Source organism: Rhododendron vialii, chromosome 6a (assembly GCF_030253575.1).
Source record: "Rhododendron vialii isolate Sample 1 chromosome 6a, ASM3025357v1".
NCBI classification, from domain to species: Eukaryota; Viridiplantae; Streptophyta; class Magnoliopsida; order Ericales; family Ericaceae; genus Rhododendron; species Rhododendron vialii.
This window is the reverse complement of record NC_080562.1, coordinates 16575324-16593023: the sequence shown is the minus strand read 5'-3', so window position 1 is coordinate 16593023 and position 17700 is coordinate 16575324. Positions and strand designations below refer to the sequence as shown.

Here is a 17700-nt window from a genome sequence, read left to right as displayed (position 1 = left end):
TTTCTAGAGTGTTCCTCCCGTTTTAGCATTTGAGGCTGCTTTCTCTATAGTTCTTTCCCTGTTCGGCCACCTTATTGCCAAACAGTCCCTTTGGACCGTTGACTTCTCATGTCTTTTGGTTCTTACCGCCGAACAGATAACCCGGTCCAGTGACTCCACATGCCACTGGACCACTATGCCGATCACTGCCCAATTATAGGCAGTATTACCTGCTTTGTCTACCACATGCTTCTTTGTACCAAGTGTTCGGCCACTAGTCATGCCTATTTAGGAATAACTCCCTACATTGGGTTGGACCTAGCGTTCAGGGGTTGCCTTCTTGCCTCAAATCGTTGTTATGCCTATAAATGCGATCTAAAATCACCACCTAGCCCCAATTGATCAACATAGTTACGCATGAATCTGTTATATGCTTTGAAAATAATTTTATCATTTTCTCCCCAATAGGATATAACAAATTTTTGATCTCTAACAATAAGGATATAATAAAACCTTCAAATACCATGTTTGTAAATCGGGTGCCTCTCAATAGTCACGGAACAAATGGGGACTCAATCACCATAGCAATGCAGAACACCATTTAAATTAGAAACCAACAACATACTTGCAACAAGTGATTTTCTTATCTTTCAGCTTCTAATACTACAAAATTATTTTAAAAAAAAATGATCAGCTGAAACAATAATACCATTTTACAAAAATAAATAGTTAGAAGGCTCAAATTATCCCTATGAATTAGAAAACTAACAAACAATAAATCTATAGCATAACAAACTTTAAAATAAGGGACGAAGAGGCAAAATAAAAAAGCAAACAAAATGTAGATTCTATCTTTGCATACTCCACCCCTAAAACCTTAAAAATCATGAAGATTTTTTTTACTAGCAGAAAACAACAACAGCTAAGCAAGTCCACACCTATATTATTCTCTCTATAGAAAAACATCACGCAGATTGTACTAACCAATCGACCGAAAATTCTCTAGCACTGTACACAAAACGCAACCAAGTAATTTGATCTGTACAACTCTAGACCCACACCATGATAACCCCAGCGATGTAGGAAGAATCACTTTAAACATATCTAAAGCAACGATTACACAAATATAAGCACTCAAAATCATTGTTCGAGGACGAAATCATACAAACAAAACACCACCAAAGCTCAATCAAAGGACACAAAACCGAGAAAATTCTCATGCTAAAACCAAACACATTGAAACCTCATGACTAATCTCTTCAAATCAAAATCAATCAAGCAAAACACCATGAAAACTTTGCCGAAGAACCTAAATTGACAAAACTCACACCAAAAGACCCAACACATAAAATCTTTCCAAATAATCTCCTAGAATCCAAATCATATACGAGAAACATAACATAGACTTCAGCAAACAACTTCAATCAACAACCCTCACACACAAAAGCAAAATCTAATCAAAATTGCATCACGAAAAGTGTGATCTGCAAACATCTTCACGCCTTGACCTGCAAGGCGCACTACAAGAAAAAACACATTTGGCAACCAACTTTCGGCGACTAATCACATTTTGTCGCCGATTGACAATTTTGGCAACAAAATATTTTTCGTTGCCAATGGTAGACATTTGGTGACTAAATTCTTTTTTGTCGCCGATTGTGGGGCCCTTTGGCGACTAAACCATACTTTGTCGGTGAAACGCTATTATTTGGCTACCAAAGGTTATTTGGTTGCCGAAAACAAACAATTGATGACTAAATTATTAGTCGGCAAAGAGAACATTAGGCGACAAATGTTTTAGTCGGCGAAAGCTACCATTCGACTACTGATAGGTGCATAAATGTGCCCATTTTCACCCTCTAATTTACTCTTGTTATGTTCGTTTATTATATTATTTGGAGTTTGACACTCGTTTTCTTTATTTCAGGATCCGCAGAGCCGTTGGATAACACTTGAAGCTAAATCGAGAAAAATATGATAAATATGCCAGCCCGTGGCAATTGATGGGCTTTCCTAATATTATCCTAGTCAAAATCCATTGTGGCCCAATCTTTAATTGGCTGGAAATTGGAGTTTGACTTTGCATCAAGAAGAAAGATTACGTGAGGCCTTGGTAATATTGGATGGAAATTATTAGTGGGCCAGAGGAGAGCTATACATAACAAAGGTTCACACAGCTGAAAAGGGGTTATAGAAAGGCAGCAAGGGTTTCATTTTCTGAGATTACTTTTCTTCTCACGCATAAACAGAGAAGAGGAGTAGCGGCATCGGGGAACTTCTCGAACGTAGAAACAGAGAGCACTATGGCTGCGACAGAAGTTCCAATATGTTACCCAAATTATGCAACCTAGAAAGGGAGGGGGGGGGGGGAGGAATAGGATTGCTAGTAAAAATCACCTATAAAAATTATCTCTAACAGTATATGTAAATAATAAGTATGCAATCAAATATAGAATGAGAGATAGAGAGATAGAACCCGTTTATAGTGGTTCGGTCCGGATTTGTCCACGGTCCGACCCTATTCCACTTCTCTTCAAGCAATTACTTGAAGGTTCCACTAATCTTTAAAAGATTACAATTTGTAAGTCTTGCGGGTGCTTACAAAAACCAAATGCCTCTAGCTTTCCCGAGGAGCTAGCACAACCGCAAGAGTTTTCTCCGAAAATCTCTCAAAAACAAACACCCAAAATCTGCCAGATTGTGGTCTTCTAAGGTTTACAAGTGATCTCTCTCAATCACTCACTTAGGGTTACAAGTTGTGAAGAATGATGAGAAGATGAAAGCTCACAACAACAATAAAGTTTTCTCATAACAATAAATATGACAGTGTAAGAGAATGAGTGTACTGTTCTTGGATCTGGGAGAGAAAAGAGCAATTGTCTTTTTGCTTGGAAAGTGTAAGAGCTTTTGTTGTAATGAATCAATAATCAATTCAAGTGCTTTATGCCCCTGGTTCTGCTCTCTAGCCGTTGTACTTCAAATCCTGTCGTTGGAGTTTAATTTGAGCCGTTGGATTTAGATCTAGATCTGCACAACTGGACGAAATTTGCTTCGGGCGGTCGTCCGGTGCCCTCCGGTAGACACACTCCTCTGGTCTAACAATCGGCCTGTTAGCCGATTCGTCAACCTGTAGCTCAAAAATTCATCTAAATAAATCCGTTAAAGCACGTATTGAGCTCAATAAGTCTATGTGACTATTAATCATTGAATCCGAGACTTTATGCTATTTTTCAAGGTCATGAAAATATTTAGTCCGTGAAAGGACTTTTCGATAATTTTGTATTTGCCGAATAAAAATATCATTGAATTAATCATCAAAATAATTAATAGAGATACATATAATTTTTCAACAAATTATAATGCATACATTTTTCAACACAATGGAATTTTATCTTTGCATGATGATCCTTTCCTCCATGCACGACTAATCTACTCGGCTAGGGTAACGAGGAGGTCTCTCCAAGTAGCGTAGTTGTTTGATTTCTAGGGTTTTATATTCAACTTGATTGTATGACTTGATCGATTCATAACTTTTTATGAAGTTTTATATTTTTCCAATATTCGAATGTATTTGTATCCATGGTTTCAAGCACTGTCATACAATGGTTTCATTTATTTCAGGATAGGCTTTGAGGTAGACTATACGACATAAGACGTGTTGTGCCGTTGGTTAAATCCAGTGAGACGATCCATGCCGTGTTGAGATAGCCTATATGGAGTACGAATCTTGATTATCTTTTTGGGAATTGTTGATAGGAATTGCTACCTTACGATGGTCTGGTTGACTGTTGAATGTGAACCCTAGGTTTTGAAATAATTATGTTACAAGGGGAGACTGAATCAGAAACCCTAGTCATTTCTCTCATTTGTTTCAAATCTTTTAATCGCTTTCTAGTTTAATTTTAGTTTAATCAAATCCAAATCAAAATCCAACTTCTCTTTACTTTCCGAATTAAATTAGAAATTAATTGAAACTACTGCAACTCAGCTTTTTACACCTTGCGGACGATCCTGGACTTAACCACTGTTCTTCGGAATACTAGTTAATTCCTTGGTTGTAAATTATATTTTTAGTACGAAAACGACAGACCAGCTACCAAAGGTTATTTGGTCGCCGAAAACGAACAATTGACGACCAAAAAATTAGTCGGCAATGAAATTTTTTATATATTATATCATAATAAACTTATGTAATTTATATCATCATATTGTTGGGAAACGATTCCCAGAACCCAGTAAAAATGCATACAGATTAGACAACAAAAACCGCAAAATGCCACAAGGCGGAATTAGGGTTTTACCACAACTCATGCGTCATGAATGCTGCTTGAACTTGTTACAGCACACCTTGCTGTTACAAGTGTATGAGCAAACCTTGCTGTGTCACGAATGGTAGTTGAACTTGTTATATTTTTGGTACGAAAACAACAGACCAACTACCAAAGGTTATTTGGTCGCCGAAAACGAACAATTGGTGACCAAAAAATTAGTCGGCAATGAAATTTTTTATATATTATATCATAATAAACTTATGTAGTTTATATCATCATATTGTTGGGAAATGATTCCCAGAATCCAGTAATAATGCGTACAGATTAGACAACAAAAACCGCAAAATCCTACAAGGCGGAATTAGGGTTTTACCACAACTCCTACGTCATGAACGCTAGTTGAACTTGTTACAACACACCTTGCTGTATCAAGTGTATGACCAAACGTTGCTGCGTCACGAACGCTGGTTGAACTTGTTACAGCACACCTTGCTATATGAGCACACCTTGCTGTTGGCCACGAATATTGTTGTATGAGCAAACAGATCATAACGTGTATACATAAGGCTACGATAAGGACCTAAAGAGTAATAAGTCTGGGCTCCCAGTGTAAATAAGAAAACCTAATCCGACCAGGATTCTATTTCTTATTTCATTAATTATAATGGGCGCTGCTATTCGCAGCCCTTTATTTTCTCCCATAGCCCGTTAAAAATTTCCAATTATACTCGACAGTTAGTTACCGAAATTGAGATATATTTTCAGCATCCAATTACCGAAATATAATATTTTTTTCAACAGCTATTTACCGAAAATGTATGTTCGGCAGTTGTTTACCAAAAGTTGAACATATTTTCGACATGTAGTTACCGAAATATAATCTTGTTTTCAATAGCTATTTACCGAAATGTTATGTATGATTTTCGACAACCATTTACCGAAATGTAATGGGTTATGGGAGAAAATAAAAGCTGCGAATAGTCGCGCCCATTATAATTCACCACACTATAGAATTATAATTGCACTTTCGTCCTTATCTCAATTATATTACTAGCTCCATGATATTAAATGCTTATTAATCTCCCCACGTTAAGATTATAGATACCCGTTGATTAAAATAAATTACTAACAATCTCCCACTTAATAGACATCTTAACTTGAGACTATCCGCTTAACTTATTCGATATGTCGGATACAAATATCTACCTGCAGGGTTTGACATAATCGAAACTTATAAGCTTACTCAAGGGGTATCATCAATCCCTACTGGGACGTGGATTCCATCAATAATTAATAGTTGTCATATACATAATGTTGCTACCCAACTTACCGAGACTATTAACCGTATAAAGATCCCATTCTTTAATGAATCAAAGTCAGCAACATTAAATATACACCTCTAATAATTTTTTTTGGATTAAGAGCATAAGCATTCATAATAACCATGAGGTTCCAATTGTCTTATAAAGTTAGTATAAAGACAATTACCTCAATGCGGTCCCGTTCAATACACATAAAGTGTACTAGCACAATAAGTTAAAACAAGATCGTTCCCTATAGTCAAGACAGACCTACTAAATATTGTACTATAGTCCTAGCGGTGGTGTGTCCAGTTTCCATCTAAGACTGTGAACCATATCTTATATTTCTCAAGAACTGATGATCTGATCTTCTGTGTGTAAGCTAAACTCTACACAATGGATCATCTACTTTGAAAAATAAGACACACATGCACGACATACAATAATATTATGCAAAATATTGCCCATAAAAGATTCTCATAAAAAGGGGATAAAACTAATTAATACATAACAATATTGATCCATCATATAAAATCATAACTTTTACATAACCTTCTAACAAACTCCCACTCAGACTCAAAGTCATGTTGCCACGCATCTCACTCATATTCCCTCTACGTGACTATCAAAAGTCTTAGCTTGTAAGCTGTACGTAAAAGGATCTGCTAGGTTGTTTACTGATACGATCTTGGATACAACTACATCACCTCGCTGAACGATCTATCGAATCAGGTGATACTTACACTCGACGTGTTTTCCTTCTTATGAGTCAATGGCTCCTTAGAGTTAGCAATTCTACCACTATTGTCACAATAGATGTAATAGTTAATTGCACTAAAGGAATCACTTCTAGATCCATCAAGAAGTTTCTAAGCCAAACAACCTCTTTAATTGCTTAAGAAGCTACCACATACTTGGCCTCCATGGTGGAATCAATCAATGCATGATTGCTTGATACTCCCCCAACTTACGGCTCCACCTCCTAAGGTAAACAGACATGCGGAGGTATACTTTCTGGAATCCTTGTTTGACATAAAGTTCGAGTTTGTGTACCCATAAGGTACCAGACTCTCTGATTGGAACATTAACATATGATCTCTAGTTCTTTTCAGATACTTGAGTATATGTTTCACTACAGTCCAATGCTCTTGCCCTAGATTAGACTGAAATCTACTAACTATGCTAACGACAAAGCAAATATCAGATATAGTACACATCATAGCATACATGAGGCTTCCTACTGCCAAGGTATATGGAACTGCCTTCATCTTTTCCATCTCCTCAGGTGTCTTACGACACTGATCCTTGGATAGGTTGATTCCATGTCTAAAAAGAGAGGAACCCTTTCTTGGAATCCTGCATGCTAAAACGAGTAAGGATCTCAACGATATAAGTAGCTTATGATAAGCCCAACATCCTATACTTGCGATCTCACATAAACTTAATCCCAAAGATGTGACCGGCTTCTCCCAAGTCTTTCATATCGAACTGGCTAGATAGTCCCACCTTTACCGAAGACAACATTCCCACATCATTTTCAATTAGCAGAATATCATCTACATATAGTACTAGGAACACCACTACTTTTCTGTTGCGCTTCTTGTACACACACATGACTCATTCGGACATTGATCAAAACCAAAAAAACTTGATTGCTTGATCAAAACGGATGCTCCAAGATCTAGATGCTTGCTTGGGTCCATGAATAGACTCTTTAAGCTTGCACAACATGTGCTCTTGACCCTTTGCTATGAATCCATCCAGTTCCATTATATGGATGCAGATTTCATAGCCTTTTGCCAAAGTTCCGCATCTTTACCTTCTAGTTCCTCATTGTAGTTGCAGGGTTCATCTTGTTGTTCTTCAGGGATCATATCATAAGATTCTTCCAAGAACATATACCGATTGGGTGGGATAACAACCCTCCCATTACGATGAGGTACCGGTGTATCAACAACTCTTTCTTGCAGTGTAACCTCCTGTACTATTGGTGTTGAAGAAGTCTTTATCGGTCTCTCTCCTCTCAATTTCTTTAGAACAATCTTACTTCTAGGCTTGTGTTCTATTACATAGTCCTCTCATATGAACCGGGCATTAGGGCTAACAATGACCTTCTTATCCGTAGGATTATAAAACAGTCCACCTTTCGTTCATCTAGGGTATCCCACAAACAAGCAAACTTATGTCCTCGATTCCAATTTATCTGCATTCCCATTCAGCACATGTGCTGGTCTACCCCAAACCCAAACATGTTGCAAACTAGGTTTGCACCCAGTCCACAGTTTTGTGGGTGTAGATGGTACTGACTTAGATGGTACCAAGTTAAGAATGTACGTTGTTGTTTCTAATGCATGTCCCCAAAATGAAATTGCTAAATCTGAATAACTCATCAATGATCTGACCATATCCATAAAAGTCCTATTCCTTCTATCTGTTACATTATTTTATTGTGGCATACCTGTAGCTGACAACTGGGATGTAATCCCTTCAGCTGACAAGTTGTCCCTAAACTCTCCCAAGAGGTATTCGCCACCACGATCAGATCGCAGTGTCTTGAGACATTTACCCAGACGCTGCTCCGTTTCCGCTCTATACTCTTTGAATTTCTCAAAGCATTCGGATTTACGGTGCATCAAATAAATGTATCCAAACATTGAGTAATTATCAATCAAAGTGATGAAATACTCAAAACCACCTCTTGCTTGGACATTCATGGGTCCACACAAATCAAAATCAACCAATTTCAATGGCTTTTTGACTCTATAACCTTTTACTGATAAATAAATATCTTGGTCATCTTACCTTCTAAATAGGATTCACAGACTAGAAGTTCCTCAATTTCCAATGAACCTAAAGGTCCATCCCTGACCAGTCTAGAAATCCTATTCAGATTAATATGACCAAGGCATAAGTGCCAAAGATACGTTTGGTTTAATTTAGAAGGCTCATTTCTCTTACATGACATATTATTAGTGTTATTCAATTCATGCAGTTGCACTGTACGAAATATATGATTAATAAAGTAGAGATTATCCACCAATGAATCAGAATAGATAAAACGTTTATTTAACTTAATAACCACAAAGTTACTAAAATAAACCAAATATCCATCTTTAATCAACTTAGAAACTGAAACCAAGTTTCTTTTAATAGAAGGAACATAAAGAGAATCTCTCAAAATTAAACTCCTATTACTACTAAAATTTAAAATGACATTTCCTACTGCAACTGCTACCACTATCGTAGCATTTCTCATATGTAGATAAATTTATCCATCACTGAGTCTTCTGGTTTCCTGGAACCCATGCAACAAATTGCAAACATGATTAGCGGCTCCCGTATCTACACACTAGGCACTGGTAGATAACACCACTAAACGTGATTCAACAACCAGTGAAAAAGATTTATCCCGATTGTTCGCTTTATTGAGATAGAATGGACATTCCTACTTCCAGTGTTCTTTCTGCTTGCAGTGAAAACACTTGCCCGTAGGCTTTTTCACTCTACCTTGAGGCGCATGAGCTGCCTCCACATCCTTTTTTCTAAGACTTGTTCTGCTTCTTCTTGCCTTTCAGCTTAAAAGTAGAAACCTTCTCTGCCACTAACACTGATGGTGGTTTCTTCACAACTAAAAGACCCTTAGTTGCTTGGAGTTCCTTAAGCAGTTTTGCCAAAGAAAAATGCATTTTTGTTTATATAATAGCTTAGGGGAAATTACTTAAAACTCTCAGACTGCAGTGAGTTAAGAACGAAATCGATCTGGGTTTCCCCATCAATTTCAGCTCTAAGGATCTCTAGTTCATTAAGAAGAGCTATCATCTTTAGAACATGATCTCTAATTGGGGTCCCTTCAACATGGGAGATACTTACCAATTTTTATAAAGTTTTGCTTCCTGTTATGTGGCATTCTCATCAGGTCTAGGAAGGCACTCCTTAGACAATACAAATTTGTGCCCCTCAGCAGTTAACACAATATCCAAGTTCCTTTTTCAGTCAATATAATTCGATCCAGTAAGTTGATTTTCTTTGAGAATAATGACAAGTGGGTTGAAAGAGCCCATTTTTGAATCTGAGAATCACATAACAACAATTATGAAGGGCAATAAAAACTTGAATTTCATTTTAATATTGGTACCCTGAACCACATGTTAAAAGAAAAATATTGGCAACCCTACACACCGTGAAGAGCATGCCTCGATGGGAAGGTCGTCTACTCTTCATCATTCGTGTAGATAGGCACAACCTTTTAATTTTACTATCTAGACATTAGACCATGCCAAGCAAAATTAAATAGCCAATATTCATTCGGTCCTATAAATAATAGCAGTGACTCAGATAGAGAGTATATTATTATTTACAGCTAAGCGTTAGGGATGAAAATTTTAACCGAAAAACCGAACGAACCGACCGAATTTTACTTAATTCGATCGGTTTTTGTTTTAAGTCGGTTCGGTTTTTATTTTTTGTAATTTTTTAAAGTCGGTTCGGTTCGATTTTATATAAATACAAACCGAACAAAACCAAACCGAACTAAAAATATTAAAGGCTGGCATACTTTTAATCCTAGCCGTTGATCTCTCCTATATATATTACCTAACAACAAACCCTAAAATCCACTCCTCTTCATTTTTTCCCATCGCCGACCTCAGTATACCAGCAGTACCCACCCCACGTTGAAACATGAAACCCTAAAATCTCTCTCTTTCTCTCTCTCTCTCTCTCTTTCTCTCCCTCTCTCTCTCTTGTGCATGAAGAAGAACAGATCACACAGACGCAAACTCTGTTTGTCTATTTCTATTCTCTTATACGAAGAACTGATTGAAGATAGCAAGTTCGAAATTCAAAATACTCGAAAAGGTTTGTCAATTCACACTCTCCAATAGGTTTATTTGCCATCTCCCATGTTTTGTATGCAAATCAAGTATTTGACTATTTGTATCGAAAATTTCTAACGTGTACCAATTTCTGTGAAGATGGATGGACCCTCTGATCTTGATAAACAGACTGGAGTCACTGGACAGACTGGCGACTCGACTACTCGAAAACCTGCTACAAAACGAGGTAGACGACATACCACTTTGAATACTGATCTACTGGTAATGATATGGTCACTGATGTAACTGATGATAATCCTATTGATGTTGATCCTACTGATGATAATGATTTGAAAAAGGAGAGTAGGCTGAGGTCTTATGTTTGGGATCATTTCGTTAGGAATACTACTATCCATTAAAACCTAGGGCTATATGTAATTACGAGTTATGCATGTCATTCAAAGGCTAATGTGACAACTACAATGAAATGGGACAACTCCAATGAAAACTCATTTAGAGGGGGCTATAAAAAGTATCCTTTTAGAATGATGGATAAGAAGCAAAAAACTTTAGGTTTTGAACCTAAATTGGGAACAGATGGAGTCGGTAATCTTGTTGCTATGAGTTTTAATGTGGATGCATGCAAAAATGCTTTGGCCGAAATGATAATAATAGATGAGTTATGTAACGACCCTGAATTTTGGTCAGTAAAAATTTCGTTAAATATTTGAATTTTATTGAATTACTTATTTTCTTTTATGTGGCTATATGTTTTCTTGTTAATTTTCGTCGTAGTTAGATTTTGGTCTCGACTAGAAACCCTACGTGACCAATTTAGTTAATTTCCAACCGACTACTTGGAGGAACCGAGCAACCAACTCACCTAGTTACTAGATGAACCTTTTGGACCTTTTGAAACTCTGGAACCTTTGTCTTTACCCATTGGTCCATAATGGTTAGGGTAATCTTTGTCCTTTGGACAATAGGCCCCCCATTTAAATATTTTGGTAAAATACAAGATATAATATTTTAATGGTTTATAAAAACATGTGCTAGTACTTATATGCATTGTGTATTGGGGATTCTCCCACCCCTCCATTATCCATTGGATAATAACCACAAGGGTAATTTTTGTCCATTGGATAATAAATTTTTTATTATGAAAGTACATGTAGTCTTTCAAAAATCATATTTTAAAATGAAAGGTACTTGTACTCCTTTTATCCTTTGGTTATTAACCGCAAGGGAAACTATTATCCATTGGGTAATAACCGTTAGGGAAGTTAGTGACCCTTGGATAATAGAGTCTTTTGACCAAATAAAGTACCGATGTGACTAGGAAACCTTCCAATAAAGTTGATTTGACTAGTCAACCTTTTTCAACCCTAGAAATTACTTATTTATTTCTTTTTATTAATTTGGTTTTATTCTTTGTCCATTGGACAATAAAAGTTAGGGGAACTATTATCCATTGGATAATAGAAACCCAATTCTTTATATTAAAAGGGTTTAATGAAAGATTTGAACAAAATACTATTATAGACTTTTATAAAAATTCTTTAAAGTACTTTTTGATTATTTTACTATAAAAGTTTCCTAGTAGCTATTATCCATTGGACAATAAATGCTAGGGGGTTTATTATCCATTGGGTAAAGGGTTTATTCTTTCAACAAGTACATGGGTCCATTAAACTAGTCTTTTTTCTTAAAAACCCAAGTGATGAAGTACCCATATTTTATTATGTAAGTACTTGTAGCCTTTAAAGCCTATTATTCTCCTAAGTACCTTTTTATTATTTTGTATTGGGGTTTTGTACCCAATTGGATTTAATTATTGGGGAGTTGATCTTCCTAGAGTACATTAGTACACTAGTTTATTTATTTAAATCAACATGTGCCTAATTGTATTTCTTTAATAGGATTTTGATTTGGAAAATCTTGTACTTGGTACTTTGTATTTATTCTTTCTTGTTTATATGCATATATATATATATGTAGTACTAAGGAGAGAGAGAGAGAGAGGGAGAGAGACCCGAGAGAGAGAGAGAGAGGAGAGAGAGGGCCGAGAGAGAGAGAGAGAGATGGGCCGAGAGAGAGAGATAGGAGAGAGAGAGGGAGAGATTTTTGTTGTACTTCCTTGATCTTTCTCATCTTTTCAAATCCTTGGTGAATCTTCCTTCCTAGCTAAGAAACTAGTCCTCCATTAAACTCCATTGTACTTCTATATTTGTTTAGCACAAAATCTTGTACCCATTGTCTCCAAATCTTCCAACAAATCTCCCATAAATCCCATCCTTGGTACAATCTAGCCATGCAAGCCTACCATTTAGCCTAACCTAGCCATGCAAACCTAGGGTTTAGCCTTTGATCTTCCATAAGTGCATGCCATGTGTCAAAATTTGAGGTAGAGAGAGAAAGGGGGGGCCGGCCATGAGAGGGAGGGAGAGCCCAAGATTTTTGCCTATAAATAGCACCCCATGCTTCTCATTCAACTCACACCTTCACCTAGCAACTTCTCTCTCTAGAAAAATCTTGTTCTTTCTTTGTTCTTGTTAGTTCTTTCTTTGTTCTTGAGTTGTTCTTGAGTTCTTCAAGAAACTCAACCTAAGCCGCCACTCGACCACCCTTCGATCCATAAAGTAGTAGTAGTGTAGTCAAGTAGAAGTTTCAAGAGAAACCTTTCTCTTTCGAAGCTACCGGAAGCATACCGTAGGAAGTTACTCCGCCCGACCACCGACGTACCTTCCGTAGCCGACTACCGCCAAGAAGTAAGGTAGAATACCTCTACTCACTTCCCTACGTATATGTAGAGTCCCTCGTCCACTAACTCTACGTATAGAACCGTATGATAGAAAGTAGGATATCCTTAACTTCCATCCCAAGTAGTTATCCTTACCGATTTTCCAAAATATAGTCTTGTAACCAAATATAAGTTCGTTAGGAAGAAACTTAATCATGTCATCTAAAGTAGATAATGTTATCTTTTATTGAAAGTGTATGAAATGCATGATGTTGTTATTGAGTGATTCAAGCATGTCAAGTAGTTTGAAATGTATGATCTTGTTAGATTGAATAGTGTAATGAATGATATCGTATGTGAAAAGTCCCACCGCGGAGTCTTTACATGTAAACGAGACACGAGAATCGAGAAAGTAGAAACATGACATCTAGGGTGTGATTAAAGGAAATATTTTTCGAGGAAGAAAATATTTTTGAAACTACATAATGACCAGTTTTAGGTGGCATTATGTGTGTGTGTGTGTGCCAATGGGAGACCGGGACGGCGGAACCATTGTGAGGATACTCGGGAGTCCGGAACGGCGGAACCGAGGTTGGGTGTGTAGCTTGGTTATCCGTGGTACGAAGCCAATGCAAATATTTTTGTGTGCCAATGGGAACCCCGGGACGGCGGAACCATTGTGAGGATACTCGGGAGTCCGGAACGGCGGAACCGAGGTTGGGTGTGTTAAAAATGATTTTTGAAAAGGGTGATATCTTTTGAAAACCGCAATCTGGCCGGACATGGTAGCCCATTGTGTGGTGTGTGTTTTTGTGTGTGTTCCAATGGAAATCCGGGAAAAACGGAACCATTGTGAGGTTGTGTGCGTTCCCATGGGAATCCGGAGCGGCGGAACCATGGTGAGGTATAGCTTGGTTATTCGCGGTACGGAGCCAATGCAAATATTTTTGTGTGCCAATGGGAACCCGGGACGGCGGAACCATTGTAAGGATACTCGGGAGACCGGAACGGCGGAACCGAGGTTGGGTGTGTGTGTGCCAATGGGAACCCGGGACGGCGGAACCATTGTGAGGATACTCGGGAGTCCGGAACGGCGGAACCGAGGTTGGGTGTGTAGCTTGGTTATCCGCGGTACGGAGCCAATGCAAATGTTTTGTGTTAAACAAATGGTTTTTGAAAGATTATTTTGTAAATGAAAATGTTGACACGGTCTACGATGAGTCGCGTAGGAGAAACACGAAACTCTTGGACACCAACGATAGTTGATTAATGAATGTGGATGTGTCATTGATTAACTGTGTATATACTTATCATGTGGAAATTGATGTTGTTTTATAGCTTGGTTTATAAGTATGGGTTAGCGGGTATGGGATTACTCTGCTGAGCTTTGTAGCTCACGGTGTTGCCTTTTGGTGACCCTGACATATTATATGGGTGGCGACGCCGGTATAATGTGTCAGATTTTGTAGATGATCAGGGTAAGCAGTTCACCGTGGAGGCTTTTGGAGCTGAGGAGCTGGCTAGGATGGAGAAGAAGGAGCAGCTGTAGTTAGGGACCTTAGAACCCCTTTCATTTGTGTAAATATTGAACTATTGTGATAGTATTTGTTGTAATAAGAGCCAGACTCTGTTTTGAGGTTTTCAATAAAATGTCTTTTTAACGTACCCAAAATTCGGGGCGTTACAAGTTGCCCTTTAAATTTGTAGACGGTGAGGGGTTTAGGCGTTTTATGCATGTGGTGCAACCAAATTGGGGAAATATCCCAGGTAGGATTACAATGGCAAAGGAATGTTTCAAAGTCCATATTAGAGAGAAAAAATCATTGAAGAATGCACTTAAGGGTCAACGAGTTTGCCTAACCACGGACACATGGACATCGTTGCAAAATTTGAACTATACGTGTCTCACTGCGCATTACATTGATCGTGAGTGGAAACTTCACAAAAAAATTCTGAATTTTCGCGTTGTTCCTGATCACAAAGGTGAAACTCTTGGAAAAGTGATAGAACAATGTTTGTTGGAATGGGGAATTGATAAGTTTCTTACTATTACGGTGGATAATGCTCATTCTAATAATGGTATAATTGAATTCTTAAAGAGGAAGACTAAAACTAGGAAGACTACCATATTGGAACATGAGTTCTTGCATGTGAGGTGTTGTGCACATATATTGAATCTAATTGTTTGTGAGGGTGTGAAAGAGATAGAGGCGTTTATAGCAAGGGTGAGAAACATCGTGAGGTATGTAAGGTCATCTCCATCTAGAATGGCAAAGTTCAAATCTCTTGTTGAGAAAGAAGGGATTGTATCTCAATCTTAACCTTTTTAGACGTGCCCACCCGATGGAACTACACCTATTTCATGCTAGATAGAGCTTTAAAATTTCAAACGACTTTTGAGAGATTGGAAGATGACGAACCACAATTATTCCATTTGAGTATTAGAGAAGATGAGATTGGTGATGATGATGAAACTGAAGATGTGATTAGTGATGATGTGGTACCGGTTAATGATGCGGTGATTCAGGATGCAGTGGTTCAGGAAAATAGGAAAGGGAAAGGGAGAGTGAAAGGGAGAAGGAAAGCAAAATCGAGAAAGGAAACACTAGGACCGCCAACTAGTGATGATTGGCAGAATGCTTCATTGTATGTAAAGTTTCTCAAATTGTTTTATGATGCAACTCTGAAGTTTTCAGGTTCTAAGTATGTCACATGCAATGGTTTTTTTTAGGAAATGATGTTGATACGAAAAGCAATCATGTCATTGTGTGTGGATGGGGAGGAACAGTTGAAATTATTGGCAAACGGCATGCGTACCAAGTTTGATAGGTATTGGGGGAAATTAGATAAGATCAATTGCTTGTTGTTGATTGCCAATGTTCTTGATCCACGCTACAAACTCAAGTATATAGAAATGCATTTTATACTTGATTATGGTAAGAAGCCCGCTGAGGATATGGTAGACAAGTTAAAGAATGAAATGACATGACTATATGCATGGTATGAGAATCGGGACTCAAGTAAAAATCGCCAAACTCAAACTGCAGAGAGCTCATCAAGGGGATTAGATTTGGGTAAAGGTAATTTGGATGAGCGCGAAAAAATGATGTCTCAATTCAGAACGTATTTGGAGGAGGAAAATGATATGGCAAGCAAGTCTGAGTTGGAGAAGTACTGGATGGAGGGGTGTGAAAACGACAATAAAGAATTTGATGTCTTGCAGTGGTGGAAAGCTAATTCCGAGAGGTTCAAGATCCTTTCTCAGGTTGCACGTGATGTTCTATCCATTCGGTGTCCACGGTTGCCTCTGAATCTGCTTTTAGCACGGGAGGACGCATCCTCGATCCCTTCCGAAGTAATCTAGCACCCAAGACAGTTGAGGCTCTAGTTTGTACTCAGAATTGGTTGCGTTCTCCTGTTCGAATTAATATTCGGGATCAATTAGATGAACTGGAGAAATTGGATGAAGGTAAAATTTAGCGTATTGATGTTTCTCTTATTTTTTTACATGTATGTTTTATTATCTACTTTTCCCTATGCTAACTTCTCTCACTCTGAATCTTATAGAGCTTACGGAAATGGGTTCTTGCATCACTGATGAGTGACTCTAGAAAGGTAGAAATAAGAAGTGGTAACTGTGGTATGTGAATTTCATTTTTCCTGAATATGACTTGTTTTTTTTCCTAACTATAGTTTTGTTATTGGAAATTAGCCCTTTTTCCCCCTAAGTATGACTTGTTTCAACTTTCAATTTACAGGTGGTGCTGCTAGACTGCTGATGCTGCAACTGTTGCTGTTGGGTTCCATAGAGGACTTGGTAGCTCTTGTTTTGTTGGTGGCTCTTGTTTTTTGTGGGAACTTTTGTTGGTATGTGTAATTGTAATCAATAGGTAAACCCCAAGCAAAATATTTGAGTACTGAGATGTCAATTTAAGAACAGTGGGTATGTTTTTTACGTAGTTGATATGTTTTAAGAACAGTGGGTTTAAGAATAGTGAGTATTGACTACTGAGATGTGTTTTCAGTTTATGTATTTTATTTTAGAATCATCTTGGCCTTTGGGTGATATTTTTGAATGGGCTATAATGGTTGAATGTGTGATTATGGGCTAAAGTTGTAACTTGGGCTTATTTAATTGCATTATTGGGCTGGAAAAAACAGGGTGGAAAAATGGAATTTGAATCATGTGTTTAGGCTTATTGGGTTGAAAAAACAGTGTGGCCCATTGATTGAAAACCGACTAAAACTGACTGAACCGAACCAAAAATAACCAAACCGAACCGAGCGGTTTTTGAACCGAATCTGTCGGTGTCGGTTTGAAAAAATGGAAAACCGAATGATTTGGTTCGGTGGTAAAATTGAAAAAAAACCGACCGAACTGAACCGATTTCATCCCTACTAAGTGTATACCATTACCTAGCTTTTAGACCTATTATTTCGTTATGAACCACCTCAGATGGAGAAGTGACCCACACAACAATTATCTTAGAGCTATCCCTTTAGGAAATTTGTACCGATGATTCCACAATTAATTTTGTCTGATAGGGAGGAAGGTTCTGAAAACAACACAAAAAATTAGTTATATTATCTATAGA

The 17700-nt window shown here is 37.7% G+C and overlaps 1 long non-coding RNA gene across 1 annotated transcript; it reads left to right on the top strand.

Annotated features, from left to right (window-relative positions):
* The first annotated feature begins 10273 nt into the window (after nt 1–10273).
* Nucleotides 10274–17153, top strand: LOC131329302 (uncharacterized). Its single transcript, XR_009200711.1, has 4 exons — nt 10274–10408; nt 16329–16574; nt 16673–16745; nt 16864–17153. It is a non-coding gene; the product is annotated as an uncharacterized LOC131329302 (long non-coding RNA).
* Nucleotides 17154–17700: the final 547 nt, after the last annotated feature.